This window comes from Octodon degus, unplaced genomic scaffold (assembly GCF_000260255.1).
Source record: "Octodon degus isolate 3935 unplaced genomic scaffold, OctDeg1.0 scaffold00410, whole genome shotgun sequence".
In the NCBI taxonomy this organism is placed as follows: Eukaryota; Metazoa; Chordata; class Mammalia; order Rodentia; family Octodontidae; genus Octodon; species Octodon degus.
In genome coordinates this window covers 448,666-454,847 of record NW_004524986.1, presented here as the reverse complement: position 1 = coordinate 454,847, position 6,182 = coordinate 448,666, and the positions used below count along the sequence as shown (strand labels likewise).

At 41.4% G+C, this 6,182-nt stretch overlaps 1 pseudogene; it reads left to right on the top strand.

Annotated features, from left to right (window-relative positions):
* LOC111811983 overlaps window positions 1–5,179 on the top strand; it is an 11,646-nt pseudogene extending 6,467 nt beyond the window's left edge.
* Window positions 5,180–6,182: the final 1,003 nt, after the last annotated feature.

Here is a 6,182-nt window from a genome sequence, read left to right as displayed (position 1 = left end):
GGCCAAAGTTTCAAGCACTACATTAAACAGGAGTAGTATATAAGTGTACACCCTTAGGGCTGGCCAGATAGCCCAGCAGAGTAAAGCACCTGCTTAGGCAGACACAGGGACTGCGGTTCGATTCCAGGAGTACCATGCCAGCCCCTCCCCCAGGTGCACAGAAATGGTGTTTAGAACTGGGCATGGTGACTCACACCTATAATCCCAGCACCTGAAAGGTGGAAAACAGGAGGATCACTAGGAGTCTGATCTGTGTAGTGCAACCCTACAGACCTTGTACTACATATGTTAAAAAAAAAAAAAAGAAAGAAAGAAAGAAAAGAGTGTAAAGAATGTGCACCCTTGTCATGTTCTTGATTTTGGAAAAAAAGTTTTCAATTTTTCCCGTTAGTAAGAAGTTGGTATTGGTTTGTCATAAATACTTTTTATCAGTTTGAGATAAGGTCCTTCTATACCTGTTTGTCAGGGGTTTCGACATGAATGACAGACTTTGTCAAATGCTTTTTTTTTCCAGAACCTGAGATTGAACTCAGGCCCTTGAGCTTGCCAGGTAAGTGTTTATTCTACTGAGCTGTCTCCCCAGCCCAAAGAATTTTTTTTTTTTTTTTTTTTTTTTTTTTTTGCCTGCTCAGGATACCTTAAGAGCAGGTCTGGTAAGGCATGAGGATCTGGGGATCAAACCACAGAATTCTGAGCCTAACTGCTTTTTTTTTTTTTTTTTTTAAACCAGGAATCAACTCAGGACGTAGCATTTGCCAGGCAGGAACTGTGCCACTGAGCCATATCCCCAGGACTGTCATAATCTTCTTAATTATTGGTTACATTCTGCTTGCCAGTAGGCTTGTAGTTTTCTTTTTTGTTAAGTCCTTGTCTGGTTTAGGTATCATGGTAATATTACCTTCCAAGTACAAAAAATAAATAAATAGAAATTTAAAAATTTAAAAATATTGCCTTCCAAGAATGAGTCTGACAGTGTTCCTTCCCTTTCAATTGCATTGAAGAGTTTGAGAAGTATTGACATTAGAACTTCCCTGAAGTCTCATAAAATTTTGCAGTGAATCAGTCAGGTCCTGGAATTTTCTTCTTGACTGGACTTCTTCTTCTTCTTTTTTTTTTAAATGTATTTAGTACAGGCTCTCATTTCACAGATCAGGCTCGTAGTGATCCTCCTGTTCTCAGCTTCCCAAGCACTGGGATTTCAGGCATGAGTCACCATTCTCAGTCTCAGTGTTGCTGTCTCAGCGTGCCCCAGGGACGGGGCTGGCATGGCACACCAGGGATGGAACCCTGATCCCTGCATCTGCCTAAGCAGGTGCTTTAATTCGCTGAACTATTTGGTCAGCCTTTGGACTTCTTATTATCTCTAATTTTGTTTTTTATTGATCTTTTCAGATTTTTTATATTTTGTTGGTTCAGTTTTGATGATTAGCATATTTAGGAATGTCTCTATTCCTTCTAAATTCTCAAATATACTGGAATATATGCTTCTGAAGCAGCTTCTCATCCTCTAGATTCAGTGTTGTCAGTTGTGATTTTGCCTTTTTCATTTCTAATTACATTGCTATGGGTTTTTTATTTCCTTATTTTGGTAAATTTGGCTAACCATTATCAACTTGTTTATTCATTTAAAGAAAAAATGATAATTCAGCTAACTCATAGATCCTTTGTATGTTTTTAATCTCAATTTTGATAATTTTTACTCTGATCTCCATAATTTCTTTTTTTTTCAATTAATTCAGGATTTGAATTGCTGTTGTTTTCCTGGATGCACCACTAGGTTATTTGTTTGGAATCACTCAATTTTTTAATGTGTGCATTCTCAACTATAACTTCCCTCTTACATCTGCTCTATTTGTGTTCCATAGGTTTTGGCATGTTATGTTTCCATTATTATTTGATTCTGAGAACTTTTTATTTCTTCCCTAATTTTTTCTGGTATATATTGCTTAACCTCCTTGTGTTTGTGTATGTCTTAGGGTTTCTTTTGCTGTTTGTTTCTAATTTCATTCCACTCTGATCCAATAGTATGCAGGGAATGCTTTCAATTGTATTTATATAGGGATGTTTTATGATGTAAGACTTTTTTGTGTATGCTAATTTTTAAAAATGTGCATTATGAGCTGGTGAGATAGCTCAGCAGTCTAAAGCGTCTGCTTAGGCAAGCATGCAAGGACCACAGTTCAAACTCCAGCACCACATGCCGTGCCAGCCCAGCCCTCAGGGTGGGCTGAGCAGGCCACCAAAAAAAAAAAAGGAAAAAAGAAACTGATCGGAGCTGGTGAGATGGCTCAGTGGTCTAAAGCACCTACTTAGAACAAGCTTAGCAAAGCACAGGGACCACGGTTCAATCCCCAGCACCACATGCCAGCCAGCCCCGCCCCCTGGTGGGCTGAGCTGGCCACACACATACACACACAAATAAATAAATAAATAAATAAAATTAAAAAAGAAAAAGAAACTGATCTGTAAAAGAAATGTGTATTCTGTTTTTACTGGGTGAAATGCTATATGGATAAAGTGTCAGAAGGCAGAACTAAGATCTAAACAGGACTGTGGCTTCTGAATACTTTAATGAAATTAAACCTATAATTGTATTGGTATACATTGGAGATACCTATTGACAGCACACTTTGTCACTCTGCTCTATTGTTTCATGAACTTATTTGCTTAACACTACTTTTAGTTTTCCTAGATAAGAATTAAATCTGGGCATGGTGGCACATGCCTATATTACCAGCACTATGATAGCTAAGGAAGGGGGATAGCCAAGAACAGACTGGGCTACACAGTGAGTTCAGTGCCAGTCTGAACTAATGTTGAAAATAAAAGACGGGGTAAGGACTAAACATTTAGCCCTAAACATTATACTTTTGGGGTGGTGGATGCTGAACCCAGGCATTCATATGTGACAAGCATAATCTCCCACTGAGCTACCACCTCTAAGCACATCTTCTCTACTTTTCACATGATTTTCCTTTTACCTAGAGTGTCAAAACACAAGCACACACTTCGTAGTCACTTTTCCATTGCTGGGGAGATTAATGGGCACCCAGGATTTAAAGGAGGAGAGATTCATTCTGGCTCGTGGTCTTAGAAGGCTCAGCCAAATGGCTCCCAGAAAGAAATGGCATGAAATCAGGGCATGGAAGAGAACACTACTCAGCCCATGACCTCTGTGAAGCAGAGAGAGATTGGGCAGGAACCAGGGACACAGCCCCAGCAGCCATCTCCAGGAAGGCCTCACTCCAACAGCACATTCAGCTATGAACTCATCAACAGATGCATCTGCTGATGAGCACAGCATGTTCTAAATACACACACACACACACACACACACACACACACACACACACACACTGCACCACCATCTAATCAGTGTCATTCTTTCTCCTCACTCTGGTAGAAGGCAGTTACTACTCATTTACACCAACCTTCTATGTCTGTCTCTGATTTATCCAACCAAACTCAAAAGGAATAAAAGAATAAAGAAAGAAAAGGAAAAGGAGAAGAAAGGCAAAGGTAAATGACTTAGAGTTTTGTTTTGTTTTGTTTTGTTTTGTACTGGGGATTGAATTCAGGACCTTTCTCTTGCAAGGCAGGCGCTTCTGCTGCTGAGCTATCTTCCCAGCAAAGCAGATGTATTAGGAAAGATATCAAAAGAAAGAAACCAGGACCAGCCAGATAGCTCAGCGGACTAAACCACTTGCTTAGGCAGAGTACAGGGACCACAGTCTGTGCTGGCCCCGCCCCCGGGGCTCACTGAGACAGCAACTGAGACTGGGCTTGGTGGTGTGCCCCTGTAATCCCAGTGCGTGGGAGGCTGAAAACAGGAGAGATCAGACTCACTAAGAGTCTGATCTCTTTAGTGAGACCCTGTACTAAATACATAAAAAAAAGAAAGAAACCAAAACACAATTTAAAAATTAGAGATAAAAACAGAAAGCTAAATTAAATAAATAAGACTAAAAACCAGTTTAGGAACATGTTTTAACTTGGAGAATAATAGACTTCTCATTAAAGGTTGGAAAGAGTTCATTTTTGGTGAAAGTAGAAGAGACAAATTCACCACCCTTACTGGGCACTTACCATTGGCAGAGCGTGAGCCTTCCTATCTAGCAGCTTACAGCGGTGGGTAGAAAGAAGACTAACAGTCAGTTCAGTGGAAGAGATTGCAAGGGGTCCTAGTACGTAGCTGCACAGTACAATAACTGTAGACAGCCATAATATACTGTGTGTTTCAAAAAGCCAGGAGCAGTTTGAATATTTTTACCACAAATATCATAAACATTTAAGGAGATAAATATGCTTACCCTGGCTTCCCTATCACACAAAATATTTGTGTATTTAAACATCACATGGTACCTCACAAATATGTGCAATTTTATCTTGCAAGTATCAGTTAAATTTTTTTTACTAAAAAAAAAAAAAAAATCTGCAACTGGGTGTAGTGGCTTGTAACACCAGCACTCAGGGATTCTGAGGCAGGAAAATCACAAGTTTGAATCCCACCTGGACGGCTTAACAAGTCCCTGTCCCCGAAAGAAAAACAATGTTTTCTCTCAGTTGTCCAGGTCGGCTTGCCGGCGCAGCCAGGCACAGGGAGCCAGCCTGCCAGTGGCGTGGAGCTGTGTTTGTCTTAAAACCTACATAACCCTTCGGAGGCCCTTGGAGAAATCCTGCCTTGACCAAGAATTGAAGCTGATCAGCAAGTATGGGCTCCGGAACAAGCGAGAGGTCTGGAGAGTCAAATTTACTCAGGCCAAAATCTGCGAGGCTGCAGGGGAGCTGCTAACGCTGCACCAAGAGGACCCTCGGCGTCTCTTCGAAGGCAACGCTCTCCTGAGGCCACTCATCCGCATCGGGGTGCTGGATAAGGGCAAGATGAAGCTGAATTACATCCTGGGCCTAAAATTGAGGACTTCCTGAAGAGGTACCTGCAGACCCAGGTCTCCAAGCTGGGCCTGGCCAAGTCCACTCACCACACCCGTGTCTCATCCACCAGCTCCACATCAGGGTCCGCAAGCAGATGGTGAGCATCCTGTCCTTCATGGTGTGTCTGGACTCCCAGAAACACATCGACTTCTCTCTGCACTCCCCATATGGGGGCTGAACGAAGAGGAAGAATGTGAAGAAGGGCCAGTGTGGGGCTGGTGCCAGTGATGAGGAGGAGGAGGATTAACCCGCCCTTCAATTTCTGTTGAAGGATTTAGTTTTCTAGTTGCAGAATAAGCCAGGACAAATAAAAATAATAATAATAAAAATACATTTAAAAAAGAGAAAAGAAAAAGAAAAGAATGACAATAAGGGCTGGAGAGATGACTCAGTAGAATAAGTGCTTCCCTGGCAAGCTCAAGGGCCTGAGTTCAATTCCAGGTTCCGCGAAAAAGAAAGAAAAGAAAAGAAAAACAATAAACATTAAAAGTAGCTGGGAGTATAGCTCAGTGTGAAGTCCCTGGATTCAAGCCAGAGAGTGCATGGGTGTGTGCATACGCGTGTGCACACACACACAACATAGCATCGGTTCAGAAAAGAAAAGGTCTTTATAAATCTCGAGCTGAAATAGGAGCTTTGCAGAGATACACAGTGAGTTTCTATCGAAGAAAAACAGAAAGGGAAGAGGGGGATAGAGCCCCCTAAAAAGTGATTGGATGGCCTGAAAATGCAAATCTGATAGAACTTACCTTTTTGTTTTCTTGAGACAGGATTTCACCAGGGCGTTCAGATTGGTCTTGAACTCACTACCTAATCTGGGCTAACCTCAAACTTGTGGTGATCCTCTTGCCTCAGCCTCCCCAATACTGATATTACAGGCATGCGCCACCACACTGAGCTTCAAATTTACCTGTTTAGCTGGATGTGGTGGTGTGTGCCTTCAATCCCAGCACTCGGAAGACTGAGGCAGGAGGATCACTTCAAATTCAAGGCCAGCCTGGGCTACAAAATGAGCTCAAGGCCAGCCTGAATTGCATGGAGAGATCCTGCCTCAAAAAGGAAAAAAAAAAACTATTTATCTTGTTTATTAGCTGCCCCATTGGTATCTAAGCTTTTCAGTGATAGGGCTTTACCATTATACCTCCAAATACTTTACTAGTAATCAATAAATATTTTTGAATGAGTGAATGTCAGGCATTCAGTTTAGACTATACATAAGGAACAATACTTCTGTTCAAAAAGAAATTGTT